The 17,055-nt window shown below is 37.8% G+C and overlaps 1 protein-coding gene across 3 annotated transcripts in view; it reads right to left on the bottom strand.

Annotated features, from left to right (window-relative positions):
* The window catches only part of LOC142344811 (uncharacterized), a 340,173-nt gene that overhangs the window by 35,068 nt on the left and 288,050 nt on the right, over positions 1–17,055 (bottom strand). The window lies entirely within an intron of this gene.

The following is a 17,055-nucleotide window of genomic DNA, read 5'->3' as shown; positions in this document are numbered from 1 at the left end:
TTCGCGGATGACCTAAAAATTCTTGCAGTGAAGAAAACGTTTCGGCAGGTTCAAAACGATCTCAATGGTATTGAACACTGGGTAAACGAAAATAAAATGAAGTTAGCCATGGACAAATGTGCAAAGCTGAGCATAAGAGGTCAAACACAAAATTACGAGCTTATGGGCACTAAACTAGAGTCATCCAAAGTCATCAAAGATCTCGGCATCTATGTTTCCCATGACCTGACGTGGAAGTCACACATCGAAGAACGACTGAAAAAAGCGAACAAAGTACTCTACCTACTTCGACGAAACATAGCTCTTCAAGTAAGACAAAAGATCAATCTCGGACTCTACAAGTCACTAATTTTGCCAGTACTCTTATATGGCTCTGCATGCACAAATCCGAACCGAGGTGAGCTACAACAGCTTGAAAGATTTCAAAAGAAAGTAGTCAAATGGATCCTTGGACAAAAAGTCATGCCGTATCCAAATCAACTGAGACTTCTTAACATACTACCACTACCAATGTTCATGCAACTGAATAACATTCTACTTTTATCGAAATTGACAGAAGACGATAGTTTTTTACCAATGCTGAAACAAAATTCAGAAAAAGGGAGAACAAATGAATTATTCAAATTCCCGAAAACCACAACTGAAAAGGCTAGAAATGATTTCTTTTTCCGTACATGCAGACTAGCAAATCGAATAGAAAAATACATTGATTTTAATACGAAAAAAGGCCTTAAAAATCGAGTTTTAAATTTCATGTGGAAGTTTGTAAACGAGCGATTCGACGAAAATAACATCTGTAGCTGGCATCTATGCTGTGACTGTCAGATCTGAAGAAATAATAGGACAATTTTCTAAGACGACGACTGGGACGAAAATCCCCTCAGTGAAAACTGTAAATCCCCAACAACAACAACAACAACAACAACAACAACAACAACAACAACAACAATTGCCTGATTATCATGATATGTGTCGACAAACTGAAATAGACAAAGCTCGGGCTTCGAGCAATATTAACAAGTGTGACATATCAGTATTTACTTGGCTAATTTACCACGGTGATAGAACCGATATTGGGTACAGACAAAACTGAAGATAAAACTCATTCATTGAACACCAAACCTACCTTCAGAGTTAATCACTCTATTAGATCTTCATTTATTTTAAACCATTCTCTTCTGCTTTTATCTACTTATTAATTAAACTTCAATCCTTGCATTTTGAACAAGTACCACGCTCAATTACTAAAGATAATAAATATTGCGCACGGGCGGCTGCTATAGTGGCGGCACAGATTAAAAGTAAATAGAAAACCAGCGCAGACTAGCAAATCGAATAGAAAAATACATTGATTTTAATACGAAAAAAGGCCTTAAAAATCGAGTTTTAAATTTCATGTGGAAGTTTGTAAACGAGCGATTCGACGAAAATAACATCTGTAGCTGGCATCTATGCTGTGACTGTCAGATCTGAAGAAATAATAGGACAATTTTCTAAGACGACGACTGGGACGAAAATCCCCTCAGTGAAAACTGTAAATCCCCAACAACAACAACAACAACAACAACAACAACAACAACAACAATTGCCTGATTATCATGATAGGTGTCGACAAACTGAAATAGACAAAGCTCGGGCTTCGAGCAATATTAACAATTGTGACATATCAGTATTTACTTGGCTAATTTACCACGGCGATAGAACCGATATTGGGTACAGACAAAACTGAAGATAAAACTCATTCATTGAACACCAAACCTACCTTCAGAGTTAATCACTCTATTAGATCTTCATTTATTTTAAACCATTCTCTTCTGCTTTTATCTACTTATTAATTAAACTTCAATCCTTGCATTTTGAACAAGTACCACGCTCAATTACTAAAGATAATAAATATTGCGCACGGGCGGCTGCTATAGTGGCGGCACAGATTAAAAGTATATAGAAAACCAGCGCCCAATAATATTTAGCGTTGTACTAATTTCCAAGAGAAATCTATTTTTTGTTTGAAAACCAACTTTTAAACTCGAGTTCGACGTCTTAACATTACGACCCGGAAGAGGAATTGTGGACTGCTCTGATGCCGGGATTCGACAAGAACAACTGCCATCTTCGAACTTTCAAGTGAGTACTCCCTAAAAATTCGAGTAGCATAAATCAGGGCGTACAAGATTTTTTGATAATAAAATAGCGTTCAGAAACATCAGTTTTTTATTTGAGTTAATTTGGCTTAAAATATACCATTTAACCTCGAGTTTTTTTGCATTTATTGAAGAGGGAATTAAAGTGTCAATAATATTTAAAAGCTGTTAACTAGAGTGTCGGAAAAACAGTTCGAGTTTCGAACAGAATTAGCGAAGAATTTTGAATAATAACAGCTTTTAAATAAAAAAAAGGATGGCGCGGCACTCCTCAAAAACGCTGTTACCGGAACCGTTTACTGGATCAAATGATTTTGAAAGTTATGTTACACACTTTGAGCGCTTGTCACAACTTCAGAAGTGGCAAAGAAAAGAAAAAGTAAACGGCACCGAGACCGAAATTGATGAATGGCCGCATTATTTTGCGTTAAGTTTACAAAAGTCGGCTATTGATTTCTATCGTACACTTTTGGAGGACGCTAGAAAGAGTTATGACGAGACCGTAAAGGCTTTCAGACAACATTATAATGAGAAACCAGTAGTGTTCCGGGGAAGGCTAGCTAGGAGAGTCCAGAAGCCCGGTGGAAAATTAACAGATTTTCTTGCTGATTTGCGAACAATAGCTTTGAAAGCGTATCCCCAAAAGTCCACAGAAATAAGAGAACATCTCATTTTGAGGGGATTCCTTGAAGGCATAGAAAATAGTCAGGTGCGATTCGACTTAAGAAAGAACTTAGATGACGCGGATATGACTTTAAACAGAGCTTTAGAGAGAGCTCTACATATAGAAGCAGTCACGAGAACTGAGGAGAAGGACAATGAGCCGCCGGTTTTTGCCATCCAGTCAAAGGAAAATTTACAGTTACTTAAATCGATTATTGACTTAGTGAGAACATTGCAAACTAATCAACCTAAAAGGCAAGAGAATCAAAGTTTTCATCGCAAGGAGCGCGGCCAAATGAGTTTCTACGCGGTAGTGAGCGACGTTCAAGAGAAAACGGAGATAGAATTAGAAGTACTAATAACTAAACCAGAACCGATGCTGAGCATAGACGAACCAATTACGAAAGTAGAGCGGGTTCGCCAACACCGGGAGGTGAGAACAGAAGCACAGATCCATCGCACGAGAATTGTGCCGAGCAGTCGAAGGTAGCGGTGAGTTTCGAGAAAGAAAAATATTGCCGTTGCGGTCAGCGAAACGATGCATCTAGGGAATGCAAAAGTTGTTTCGAATGTGAGAGCCCAAATCACTTCAAACTAATTTGTCCGTATTTAAACGAGAACTAGCTGGAAATGGCAGTGCTTCACTTTCAACTGACTATCTAAAAACCTTACGTGGCGGAAACAGCCCAGTGGAGGCGTTGTTTGCAAAAAAAATAAAGATAAAAAACAAATTGATAATGGCCTTAATTGATAGTGGAAGTAGTTTTAATATTATAAGCGACACACTCTACAAGCAATTGGGAGAACCGAGCCAGGCCATAATGTGCAATAAAAATATAATAGCCAACAACGGAAAAAATGCATGTAATGGGATCAGCAGATATTCAGGTTCAACTTCAGAAACTTACATGTGAAATAACAGTTGATTTTCTAGTGACCAGAATTGAGATAACGCCCTATTTATTAGGCATAGAATTCTTATACAGTTTTGACTGTATTTTAAACCCCAGAAAAAACGAACAGTTCTGCGGAAAAATTGGGAAAACTTTACAGTTGTCCCCATCACAACGAAGTAACAGAAACTTGTTTTTAATTGCGGCAGAGGATCACGATTTACCTTGTCGCTGCGAAGTTTTCATTAAAGGTAGTATTGTTGATGAAGAAGGTAACAAAGCACAACAAACTGAAAATATAGTGGAACCCCTAAAGGAGTTTGAAAACAAATCAAATTTATTAATAGCGAGATTGCTAAATGATATGGTTGATGATGTACTATGGGTTCGAGTTCTGAACCCTACAGTAGGACAAAAGAAAGTTTACAAAATTGCGAGAATCGCATTTGCGGAAAACACTGGAAAGATTTCAAGAATACAGCAAAACAACCCTGACAATAATGCAAAATCAAGATATGAATTTGACCTCAAGAAGCATGTAAACACAAGTTCAATAAATTTAACCTGTGATGAAATGGCAAAAGTGAGGTCACTTTGCACAAAATTTGAAACAATAATTTTGCGAAACTCAAACGATATGGGACTTTGCGATCGAATTCATCACAAAAATAAATTGAAAAAAGATGCGGCGCCATTCAGACGTACATATGGCAGCATGAGCTTTAAGAAACGAAAAGCCAAGAAAAAATTGACGAAGACTTCAAACGAGATGACCTAGTCGAATCAACATACTCTGATTGGTCAGCACCATCATTACTGGTAACAAAAAAAGACGGAACCTACCACTTAGTTGTAGACTACCGTGGTCTAAACTATCAAAGGGAGAAAACATGCTGGCCTTTACCACGAATTAATGAGGTTATTGATTCACTGGAGGGAAACATGTGTTTCTCAAACATTGATCTTCTGTCGGGATACTTTCAAATGACGCTGGAAGAAGAGAGTCAAAATGTAACAGCTTTTATAACACCTTTGGGCCTATATAAGTGGAAAAGGTTCCCTATGGGACTAGCTTCTGCATCAGGAGATTTTCAAAACCTAATGGAATTAATTTTTGCGGTTTTACAGGTTACTAATTAAATCATATAATTTTGAATGGAGTAGAGGGTGCACAAGTGCGGTAGCAGAGTGGAAGAAAAAGCTTTTGGAAGCCCCAGTTTTAGGACATCCAAACGATAGGGATCCATATGCATTAGCTACCGATGCATCGTTGACAGACATCGGAGCAATTCTTACACAAAAATAAGGAACTGAGGATAGAGATATTGCATATGCAAGCAAAACTTTGAGTAAAAGTCCAAGAAACTACTCAGCAACTAAGCGGGAATTATTGGCAATCGTTCATTTTACCCATTTTTTTTAAAAACTATTTACTTTGTCAGCATTTTTTAATTATAGCGGACCACAGGGCTCTCGTGTGGATCTATAGTTTTAAAGAACCAGACGGTATGGTTGTAAAATGGATAGAGAAACTTGGGCAATCTATTTTTGACATCAAGCATAGAGCAGGAAAGAAAATCCCACACGCTGACTGTCTTTCGCGCATAAACACAGAAGATAAGGAACAAACAGCTTTCGTTAACTCTATTGCGTTAGACGTAGAGCAAGACGATACCGACTATAGTAGTCGAGGTTGGCGGTTACACAAACTACATAGAGTAAAACTGCGAGATTCGCAGCAAAGTGACAATACACTCAAAAAAGTATATTCAAGGGTCATAAACAAAAAAAGACCCGAACCACGGCAAATGAGAAACGGAGCTTCGAAGGAGTTATGGAAATACTGGGTTCAGTATAAAAATCTTTGTCTCATAGAAGGGATTTTGTATCGAAAACACCAAACAGAACCCAGCTTTGAAACTGTTTACCAAATGGCACAGATTAAAAGTAAATAGAAAACCAGCACCCAATAAGATTGAGCGTTGTACTAATTTCCAAGAGAAATCTATTTTTTGTTTGAAAACCAACTTTTAAACTCGAGTTCGACGTCTTAACATCCCGACCCAGAAGAGGAATTGTGGACTGCTCTGATGCCGGGATTCGACAAGAACAACTGCCATCTTCGAACTTTCAAGTGAGTACTCCCTAAAAATTCGAGTAGCATAAATCAGGGCGTACATGATTTTTTGATAATAAAATAGCGTTCAGAAACATTTTTTATTTGAGTTAATTTGGCTTAAAATATACCATTTAACCTCGAGTTTTTTCGCATTTATTGAAGAGGGAATTAGAGTGTCAATAATATTTAAAAGCTGTTAACTAGAGTGTCGGAAAAACAGTTCGAGTTTCGAACAGAATTAGCGAAGAATTTTGAATAATAACAGCTTTTAAATAAAAAAAGGATGGCGCGGCACTCCTCAAAAACGCTGTTACCAGAACCGTTTACTGGATCAAATGATTTTGAAAGTTATGTTACACACTTTGAGCGCTTGTCACAACTTCAGAAGTGGCAAAGAAAAGAAAAAGTAAACGGCACCGACACCGAAATTGATGAATGGCCGCATTATTTCGCGTTAAGTTTACAAAAGTCGGCTATTGATTTCTATCGTACACTTTCGGAGGACACTAGAAAGAGTTATGACGAGACCGTAAAGGCTTTCAGACAACATTATAATGAGAAACCAGTAGTGTTCCGGGGAAGGCTAGCTAGGAGAGTTCAGAAGCCCGGTGGAAAATTAACAGATTTTCTCGCTGATTTGCGAAAAATAGCTTTGAAAGCGTACCCCCAAAAGTCCACAGAGATAAGAGAACATCTCATTTTGAGGGGATTCCTTGAAGGCATAGAAAATAGTCAGGTGCGATTCGACTTGAGAAAGAACTTAGATGACGCGGATATGACTTTAGAGAGAGCTTTAGAGAGAGCTCTACATATAGAAGCAGTCACGAGAACTGAGGAGAAGGACAATGAGCCGCCGGTTTCTGCCATCCAGTCAAAGGAAAATTTACAGTTACTTATATCGATTATTGACTTAGTGAGAACACTGCAAACTAATCAACCTAATAGGCAAGAGAATCAAAGTTTTCATCGCAAGGAGCGCGGCCAAATGAGTTTCTACGCGGTAGTGAGCGACGTTCAAGAGAAAACGGAGATAGAAATAGAAGTACTAATAACTAAACCAGAAGCGATGCTGAGCATAGACGAACCAATTACGAAAGTAGAGCGGGTTCGCCAACACCGGGAGGTGAGAACAGAAGCACAGATCCATCGCATGAGAATGTGCAATAAAAATATAATAGCCAACAACGGAAAAAATGCATGTAATGGGATCAGCAGATATTCAGGTTCAGCTTCAGAAACTTACATGTGAAATAACAGTTGATTTTCTAGTGACCAGAATTGAGATAACGCCCTATTTATTAGGCATAGAATTCTTATACAGTTTTGACTGTATTTTAAACCCCAGAAAAAACGAACAGTTCTGCGGAAAAATTGGGAAAACTTTACAGTTGTCCCCATCACAACGAAGTAACAGAAACTTGTTTTTAATTGCGGCAGAGGATCACGATTTACCTTGTCGCTGCGAAGTTTTCATTAAAGGTAGTATTGTTGATGAAGTAGGCAACAAAGCACAACAAACTGAAAATATAGTGGAACCCCTAAAGGAGTTTGAAAACAAATCAAATTTATTAATAGCGAGATTGCTAAATGATATGGTTGATGATGTTCTATGGGTTCGAGTTCTGAACCCTACAGTAGGACAAAAGAAAGTTTACAAAATTGCGAGAATCGCATTTTCGGAAAACTCTGGAAAGATTTCAAGAATACAGCAAAACAACCCTGACAATAATGCAAAATCAAGATATGAATTTGACCTCAAGAAGCATGTAAACACAAGTTCAATAAATTTAACCTGTGATGAAATGGCAAAAGTGAGGTCACTTTGCACAAAATTTGAAACAATAATTTTGCGAAACTCAAACGATATGGGACTTTGCGATCGAATTCATCACAAAAATAAATTGAAAAAAGATGAGGCGCCATTCAGACGTACATATGGCAGCATGAGCTTTAAGAAACGAAAAGCCAAGAAAAAATTGACGAAGACTTCAAACGAGATGACCTAGTCGAATCAACATACTCTGATTGGTCAGCACCATCATTACTGGTAACAAAAAAAGACGGAACCTACCACTTAGTTGTAGACTACCGTGGTCTAAACTATCAAAGGGAGAAAACATGCTGGCCTTTACCACGAATTAATGAGGTTATTGATTCACTGGAGGGAAACATGTGTTTCTCAAACATTGATCTTCTGTCGGGATACTTTCAAATGACGCTGGAAGAAGAGAGTCAAAATGTAACAGCTTTTATAACACCTTTGGGCCTATATAAGTGGAAAAGGTTCCCTATGGGACTAGCTTCTGCATCAGGAGCTTTTCAAAACCTAATGGAATTAATTTTTGCGGTTTTACAGGTTACTAATTAAATCATATAATTTTGAATGGAGTAGAGGGTGCACAAGTGCGGTAATAGATTGGAAGAAAAAGCTTTTGGAAGCCCCAGTTTTAGGACATCCAAACGATAGGGATCCATATGCATTAGCTACCGATGCATCGTTGACAGACATCGGAGCAATTCTTACACAAAAACAAGGAACTGAGGATAGAGATATTGCATATGCAAGCAAAACTTTTAGTAAAAGTCCACGAAACTACTCAGCAACTAAGCGGGAATTATTGGCAATCGTTCATTTCACCCATATTTTTAAAAACTATTTACTTTGTCAGCATTTTTTAATTATAGCAGACCACAGGGCTCTCGTGTGGATCTATAGTTTTAAACAACCAGACGGTATGGTTGCAAAATGGATAGAGAAACTTGGGCAATTTAATTTTGACATCAACCATAGAGCAGGAAAGAAAATCCCACACGCTGACTTTCTTTCGCGCATAAACACAGAAGATAGGGAACAAACAGCTTTCGTTAACTCTTTTGCGTTAGACGTAGAGCAAGACGATACCGACTATAGTAGTCGAGGTTGGCGGTTACACAAACTACAGAGAGTAAAACTGCGATATTCGCAGCAAAGTGACAATACACTCAAAAAAGTATATTCAAGGGTCATGAACAAAAAAAGACCCGAACCACGGCAAATGAGAAACGGAGCTTCGAAGGAGTTATGGAAATACTGGGTTCAGTATAAAAATCTTAGAAGGGATTTTGTATCGAAAACACCAAACAGAACCCAGCTTTGAAACTGTTTACCAAATGCTGGTACCCTGTGGTAGAGTGTCCAACGTTCTTGAGCTCTTGCATGATTCGCCTAGAGCAGGACACTTTGGTATAGAGAAAATGTACAAAAGAGCTTGCGAAGGGTTTTTTTGGCCGTGTATAAAAAGGGACGTAAAAAATTGGATAGAAAGCTGTGACGCGTGCCTAAAAAGGAAATGCACTAAAGAGAAACATCGACATTCACTCACAAAACGGAAACCTAGTCATCCATTTTGGCAAGTTTCTCTCGATATCATGCGTCCACTTCCGGAGTCCCAAGGGAAAAAAATACATTTTGCTTATTGGTGGTCTATTCAGTAAGTGGTACGAAGCCGTAGCGTTACCCAATCAAGAGGCAAAAACTGTGGCAAAAGCGTTTGTTGAACACTGGATAGTGAGATTCAGCTGTCCTGTCAACCTACACAGTGACCAAGGATCAAACTTTATGTCTAAATTGTTTTGTATTCTTTGCAGTGAACCAGGAATTCAGAGAACATCCTACCACCCACAAGGGCACTTGATGATTGAACGAACAAATCGAACAATAGAATATATTGTTCCCCTCCAAATATATAGGAAAATACCAACACGAGTGGACAAATTTTCTACCTTTAGCGATGAAGGCTTATCGATCATCAATCCATTAGGTAACAAAATATAGCCCAGAGTATGTGGTATTGGGTTTTACACTATCACTGCCTATAGACTGCATCTATAGCGCACCACAAATTGCAATATTTGCAACACCAAGTGACTATGTTTACTCAACGAAGCGAAAACTACAGGAAACGCATCAGTTGATGCCAGAAAGTATGGATGTCGAACAAGAACGCCAGAAGACCTATTACGATCGCAGTAAGTATGGACCGAACTAAATGGTAGGAGAAGAAGTGTTAGTTTTCAACCTAACGGTAAAAAAAGGAGAAACACGGAATTATACTTCTTTTTATAAGGGGACCAAACACAATTGTTGAAATCTTAAACGATTTGAATTTCAAGGTTGAAGATAAAAAGACGAAGAAAGCTATTAAGGTCCATTATGACCGACTAAAAAAATATAAAACGCGAGAAAAACCATTTATGCTGGAACCTCAAGCAAAACAAAAAAAACAGTTAAGGAGGAGAAAAACATCTTTTGGACAGCTCGGAGGACGACGATATTATTGAAATAGAACCATCCACAGAGAGTGAAAATAATCTGAACTCAGAAAATCAATCTGAAGCTGAGAGTGTAAACAATTCACTAAACCTTACAAATGACAGGGTTGAAAATGAAACTATAGAGTCAGAGCAAGAAACCCGTAAAGGGCAAGAGAAGGCAAACAAAGTTGCCGAAGGAAGAAGTGAATCTTCCTCAGAACCTAAAGAGAAAGCTGGAAGGAAATTAGCACAAATAAAAATTCCAAAAGCGGAAAAAATCCACCGGAAGTTAGTAGTAAAACAAAAAATACTGAGGAAAGGGTTAATAATGAACCAAAGGTACCAAAAATGGCTACAAGATCCAGCAGCCGATTAAAATCGGTACCTGAGGAACTGAAGAATTACTTTACTGAGCAAGATGATGAGTATTTTAGCGATGACGAAGCTGATGATTTTTTTGTTTCTGGAAATTTTAGAAGAAAATAATAGAATCTAAAAGAAATACGAGTTCATCCGGAGCATCGTGTTCATTTAGTATCACTATGTTTGTATCTGGCAATGATAGCCATTTTTGCTTCTCCTTCACTTTGTATTAAATAATACGGCTATGATTTTGACAATATCGAATCAACAAAGGTATATTCTCTGGATTACAGTACAAACTGTGATAACAAAACTGCAGTATCGATAACAATAGAAAAAAGTAGTTTGATATATGCTGAGGTTCAGCCCGAGATAAAATTAAGATTTTGCATGTATGAAGCGGCATATACTGTGTCTGCACTTAAAAAGAGCAATGTATATGAGGATGTTGTCTTTATTACCAAAAACTCAAGAATCCTAAAATCCTTATATCCATTAAACGAGGGAACCTGTAGAAGCATTTGGCGAAACAAAAACTTTGTTTTACCGGTTTTTGGAGATAAAACCTTTAAAGTCAACAATTCAGAAACGAAAAGATTTTACAACGAGTAAGTGAAACTACTTATGTTGAGGAGCATAGCCAGAGCTTCATGAAAAAGTAATCGTGAAGGTGCTATGTATGCTGAGCCTGTAGAGTGGGTTTCACCTACAGTAGTAAAACTTATTGGAAATGTGATGATCAATGCAAAACTTTACATCGGAACAATTTGGGGAAAGCTGCTACAAAGAAGCCTCTTAAATTTTAAGGATCCCCTAGGTTTTCCAAAAACTGTTTTCATCAGAACCACACATTTTGAAGATGACTTAGTAAATTATTTTTTTGAAAATCAAGGCAAGCAAAATATTAAACACTTTAACAAGCAGAACCCTGCAAAAATTTTTGGTGACAACAAGACCACATTTATCAGCGGAAAATTTTACACAAGAACAAATCTGAAGACTTTTCTTTGAAAATTTTAGAGGAAAAAGCAATTTTTTGTGGACAACTGGTAAAAGAGTCCCAGGTGTTTTTTACTCTGAGAAAACTTCAGAACAGACAACTGTTCATCTAAAAATAACCATGGAAATGTTTCTGTCAAGCATTATCAACAGCTTCAACTTCGAAGTATTCAAAGAGGTGGAATTTTTTTATCATGAAAATAAGAACGCTGCAATGTGAAATTCAACGACTGAGAACTCAAACTATGATCGAAATATCAAAAAAAATTGTGAACCCTTCAGTAACACTCTTCGAGCCAGGAACTCACGTTTAAAGAGCAGGATCTGCTTTGTATGTCCATAAATGTGCAAAGATGGTAGCAACAATAACTAAGCTACTTATTGTACAGAGGAAGTTCCGCTGTTAATACAAGGTCAACTTTTTTCTTCTATTAGGTATTTGGAACCCCTCACCAAAAATTTTGTATAATAATTATACAATCGCTGCATGTAACCCGCTGTACCCAAATGTCTTCAAATTAGAAGACGGCAGTTTTCAACAATATGGAGAAACACTAAAGAAATTCGATCATGAAATATATCAATGGCCGATGAATAATGACTTGAATTCTAGTGATCAAAATCTACATCGTAGCCTTTTTTCAAATCAGATTTAAAAAAGGTTCAAATTGCTCGAACAATTCGCCACAATAGTAAAGGAATTATCAGTCGAGAAGCGTTCCAAGACTCGGATGAAAAATACAATCAGGACGATTTTGTAAATTGGAACAGCCAGTTTCAACAAGAAATTTTTTTAGAAAAGGAAATAACGATTTTTTGTAACTTAAAAACTGAAAGCTTATACGTTTGGTTAAAAGCTAAGGACATTGCTGTGTCAGTCTTAACGGTCTACCTCATATTCCAATTTGTGAAAAATTTTCCTAAATTGTTCGTCTATTTGGATTAGTCATTAATGGAGCATCCTGGCAACAACTGTTGCGGAATCTCGACCCTGTAACGGGAACACGTATGTATAATCAACTACTCAAATTAATTACTGAGCGCTGAGAACAAAAGAAAATGGTTGAAGAGAAAGAGTCCTCGAAAGAGTCGGTTGGGTAAAAAAAATGAATATGAGTTGTCTTGAGTTCAAGACCAAAAAAAAAAGAAAATGTGTTGCCTTGAGTTCAAGACAGAAAAAAATGAAAATGAGTTGTCTTGAGTTCAAGACAAAAAAAAATGAAAATGAGTTGTCTTGAGTTCAAGACCCAAAAAAATGAGAATTAGTTGTCTTGAGATCAACACCAAAAAATGAAAAAGAGTTGTCTTGAGGTCAAGAAAAATAAAAACAAAGGAAAAGACTTGAGATCAAGATTGAAAATATTGAGAAACTTTAGAAGCAAAAATGGTTTCTATTAAACATAGCAGGCAGCGAGACCCCACAAATTGGTGAATATGTGTACTATATGCCCGAGTTGTAGAAAGTTATTTCGGAGATTTCCCCGGGAGTGTACCGAGTGGAATTTTGTCTGTCACGGATACGGAAGGTGTCTGTACTAGAACTTCTGGCACCCGCCAATATTCGGTGGACTGAAGTGGAACTAAAAAACCAGTGCGCGCAGTTAGAGAAATTGAAGAGTACAAACTCTTTTCTCGAAAAGGATCGATCTTGTCGAGCTTCGACAAAAACTAGACAAACATTGCGACAAAGCCAAAGAGGCAACAAGAGAAGCATTGGGAAAACTGAGCGCCGAGTGTGAGGCGCTAAGAGATAACCGAAAGGCGGTGGCAGCTAGAAATGCCGAACAAGAGCGGTCAATCGCCTTATTTATGCAGGAGTTGTCCAATCTAAAAGTCAATGCTGATAAAAAGAGCGAAGCCATGGAGAAAATGGAGAAAGAGAATGACCAATTGAGGTCAGAGCTTCGGCAGTTGGAAAACTATAACCAGTACTTGGCGAGTGAGTGCCGAAGGAAAGACACTATAATCGATAGACAAAAGCATTCTTTGAGGAACGAGAAAGCCAAAACAAAAGCCACAGAAAAGTGTTTATTCGAGATTCGGCATAAAAATTTATTGAATTGGCCTGCGACATTGTACGAGATTTTGTTGGCAAAAAGTTCTGCTTCAAAAGATCAGATCAAAAAACACTACCACAAAATGAGCTTGTTGACGCACCCTGATGCTGTTGGAGATGACGAGTTTTTCAAGATCATAATCGAGCATACCAATTACTGATGAACAACGGGGCAAGAGAATTGTACAACAATTTTGGGCTGGACGAGGCAGAGAAAGTCATGAATGACGAAAACTGATACCTAAACTTTTTATATGAAAAGTACAAACCTTTCGTATTCTAAAACGTTCATGCATCAAGAGCTGTAAAATTTGTTTGATTTTAATGTGAGTGAGTGGCAGACTCTATTCTTATTGACAGGGGGGCAGTGTGAGTGTCACACTTATATAAAAAAAAGATGTATAAAAACCTTGGGTTTCAAGGTCGAAGATTTAGTTTAAATTTTAATTTATTACCTGATTAATTACTGACACCATCTTGATAGGTGTCGACAAATTGAAATAGCCAAAGCTCGGGCATCGACCAATATTAACACTTGTGAAATATCAGTATTTACTTGGTTAATTTACCGCGGTGATAGAACGGATTTTGTGTACGGACAAAACTGAGGATAAAAATCATTCATTGAACACCAAACCTACATTCAGAGTTAATCACTCTATTAGATCTTCATTTATTTGAAACCATTATCTTCTGCTTTTATCTACTTATTAATTAAACTTCAATCCTTGTTTTTTGAACAAGTACCACGCTCAATTACTAAAGATAATAAATATTGCGCACGGGCGGCTGCTAGAAAGGCTGTTACGGACTAGTCAATTTAGCGTTGACCGATTTCAAAACAAATTTGAATAGTTCCAGAATGTATAAATCGCATACACTTAGAATAGTAGAATCTGAGAAAAGGCAGGATACAAATTCTTTCTGTTTTCTGAAAACTATCAACTTAAGCAGTTTTCTCTGCACTTAGAAGATGTTGTACATGCATAGATTAAAAGACCATACCTTGAAGAAAATACACGATGCGCTGTACAAAAACGTGCAGAGGGAAATTGTCGTATTCTATACTGATTTTGCGAAGGCATTCAATCGTGTACCCCACTACAAACGTCTATTAAAAGCAGTGTAAATTGGAATTGGAGGTTGTCTCCTTGAAGTCTTATATGACTATCTCAACGCACGAGAACAATTTGTCCGAGCGGACAACATCAAATCGAAACATTTACCAGCGACAAGTGGGGTCCCACAGGGATCACTGCTCGGGCCGATTTTATTTTGCATATACATCAACGACCTGCCAGATGCCCTCAGATTTGGCGAACCCTTTATGTTTCTGGATGACCTAAAATACTCCACATTGGAACACCAGCAGACCAAGTACAGAGTAACCTCGACGCACTGGAAGAATGGGTCACCCGGAACAAAAATGAGTCTAGCTATAGAAAAACGCGCCAAAATTTTGTTCAAAGGTCCAGCAAGCCACTTCTACCTTTGTGGAAGTCTCCTCCAAACCTCAGCTGGTGTAAAGGACGTAGGGATCTGGATAAAATCCAATTTGACTTGGAAAATCCACTCAGAAGACAGAATGAAGAAAGCTAACCGAGTGTTCTATTCCCTGAGAAGAAATGTAGACTTCAAAGTTAATATGCGCATCAAACTGGGACTTTAAAAATCGATGGTTTGGCCAATTCTAATGTACGGATCTTCGTGCTGTAACTTAAACCGAGGAGATATGTGAAACTTGGAACGGTTTGAACGAAAGGTTGTGTCCTGGATAACAAATAGCAAGACACTGAGTTACATCAAACAACTACGTTTGTCAAATCTACTACCCTTGCTAATGTACTATCAGCTCAATGATCTTCTACTACTATCAAGTCTTTAACAAATTCAACCGAAAAATACAAAACAGCCGGTGCTGTCTGGAAACAGATCAATGAGAAGAGAAGATTACTTTGACTTAACAAAAAAACGACTCGAAAAATCTCGCGGCGAATTCTTCTTTCGGACCCACAGGATAGCCAACAGACTTCATCACAGCATTGACTTTGGAAATCAACACGGCCTAATACAAAGAACACAAAGCAAATGTGGAATGATATCGTGATGCGGTACAAACCAGAAAAGGTCTGCACGTGGCAGATCTGTTGTGACTGTCAACACTGCAGAGAGACATGGACTAATTTTCTCTAACTGTTTTGATCGGGAGAAATCCCTTCAGTAAAAAAATCCCCAAGAACAACAACAAAAACAACAACAATAACAACATCAACAACAATATCGTACTATCGGTTCAATAAAAGAACGGTAATAGAGAATGAGAACGTTTCTAGTCACGAAAATCTCCTCACCTGATTCTTGCGACCGCAAACACAATCTTTGACAAGCGTTTTACTACCTCATCAACATGAACATCGGAAGAAAAGTTTCTGTCTAAATGAATGCCCAGGTACTTCACAGAATCTGAATTTTTCAACCTTTCATATTGAAGCCTAATATCTGTCATGGGTTCACAGAACCACATGAGGTCAGATTTTTTAACATTCAGATATAAATGATAACAAGTGATCCACTTTTGCAGGCAATCAACGTCAGACCTAATGCATCTGTCATCCAGAGTTTCTGCAGAGTACATAAGTGTTGTATCATCCGCAAGCATATACTTGTCCAAAAATTTGCAACTATTAAAAAAGTCGTTCGTCCATATAATGAAAACGAGAGGGCCGAGTAATGACCCTTGTGGCACACCGCTCCCAATCACTTTGAAATCTGAGAAAGTTCCATTGATGAACACATTCTGTTGTTGGATCAAGAACTAACTGCGAAACCAACTCAAATTGACTCCTCTCACACCATAATTTTCCAGTTTCTCAATGATAAAATTATATTTAGCGACATCGAATGCTTTACTAAAGTCAGGGAAATTACAAAAAACTGTTTGGTTGACATGATAAATCGTACTGTTGTTCCAAAACAATTTTTGAACAAGAAAAGACGGAAGCAGCAGATCAGAAAAAAACGCTAATCAACATCTACACACAATTCCCTAGGAAACGATTTATGGAGAACGACCCTGCACCTGGAGAGTTTGCTGCTTATATACGAATTGTAACATCCACACAAAGCTCATCTAACTCACGAAGAAGGGTGTGGACCACCCGTGGATGAATTCCAGAAACCTTCTCTACTTCTTCTTCTACTACTACTACTACTACTACTACTACTACTACTACTACTACTACTACTACTACTGCTGCTGCTGCTGCTACTACTACTACTACTACTACTACTACTACTACTACTTCTACTACTACTACTACTACTACTACTACTACTACTACTACTACTACTACTGCTGCTGCTATTACTACTACTACTACTACTACTACTACTACTACTACTACTACTACTACTGCTGCTGCTGCTACTACTACTACTACGGCCGACTTGAATTTGGGGTAAGCGATCCGCGGATTACGGTTTTGCTCGGAGATTTCTCATTTCTGTTACCAGAGCTCATATAAAGCT

The sequence above is a fragment of the Convolutriloba macropyga genome, chromosome 8 (genome assembly GCF_964194025.1).
Source record: "Convolutriloba macropyga chromosome 8, txConMacr16.3, whole genome shotgun sequence".
NCBI lineage: Eukaryota > Metazoa > Xenacoelomorpha > Acoela > Convolutidae > Convolutriloba > Convolutriloba macropyga.
Note: the sequence above shows the minus strand (reverse complement) of the source record. Positions and strands in the feature narration are given on the sequence as shown.